The sequence below is a fragment of the Lupinus angustifolius genome, chromosome LG04, assembly GCF_001865875.1.
Source record: "Lupinus angustifolius cultivar Tanjil chromosome LG04, LupAngTanjil_v1.0, whole genome shotgun sequence".
Lineage (NCBI taxonomy): Eukaryota > Viridiplantae > Streptophyta > Magnoliopsida > Fabales > Fabaceae > Lupinus > Lupinus angustifolius.
The window spans coordinates 23,726,128-23,727,292 of NC_032012.1; the positions used below are offsets into that span (position 1 = coordinate 23,726,128).

The 1,165-nt window shown below is 27.3% G+C and overlaps 1 long non-coding RNA gene across 1 annotated transcript in view; it reads right to left on the reverse strand.

Moving 5' to 3' along the window:
• The window catches only part of LOC109346367, an 8,316-nt gene that overhangs the window by 6,309 nt on the left and 842 nt on the right, over positions 1-1,165 (reverse strand). The gene's annotated exons all lie outside the window — the stretch shown is intronic.

The window sequence follows — 1,165 nt, forward strand, 5'->3', positions numbered from 1 at the left end:
ATTTATAGCAAACCCTCTTTAGGAATCCAAAATACATGAAATATTTAAATATAGACAATTGAATACAATTCATTTATTTTATTTTGTTTCTTACCATTATTATTAACATTGCAGATATAATCATATAACAATATTAGTTTATATATTTTGATAATTTGTAATAATAATTATGAAACTCGTGATTTTTATGATCAAATATTTATTTATATCATATGAGTTCATATTACTATATATTATCATGTCTTACTATATATTTGATCATTATGTTGCATAATTTGTCAATTTATAGACGATTAAAATATTATCATGTCTTACTATGCGACAAAAGTTATGAAGACATTGTGTCGTTACATTAGAAAACATATCCAATGAAATTAATTCACAATTTTTGTGTTTCTATATATTTCACTTTATTTTATCAAATTATTACACAATATTACTAATATACATTTAATAATATTCATACTTATGTGCTTCTAAATATTCGTCAAAATCAATGTCTCATGAGAATGCTCGAGTAATATGTGATTGTTTAACCATATGAATGCACAGGTAAGATGAATGTTCTTAACCATGTGAATACATAGGTAACATGTGTGTTTCTTAATCATTAGAATGTACATTTAACATGTATGTTTTTAATCACACGAATACACAAGTAACATGTGTGCTCCTAACCATATGAATGCACAAGTAACATGTTTTTTCTTAACCATATGAATGAATGCACGAATAACATGTGTGTTCTTAACTATTAGAATGCACGAGTAACATGTGTGTTATTAACCATTAGAATGCACGGGTAATAGGTGTTATTAACCAAACAAATACACGAATAACATATGTGTTATTAAACATACGAATACACGGATAACATATTTGTTCTTAACCATGCGCCAACAAATTATTGCCCCGTGCAAATGCACGGGTAACTTACTAGTATAATAAAAAAACTCTCTCATGCCACATGTCACTCTCTCTTTCCCTCATGTCACATGTCACTCTCTCCTTACATTTCTTCCTTCATGCCACATGTCACATCATCCTCACATATTTTTCTTCATACTTTTTATATATTTTATATGCTAATAATAATTTAATATTAATTAGTGATTGATTCATGTCGCTACCCCACTAAAATTGAGTGTTTACAACATCTATGTTT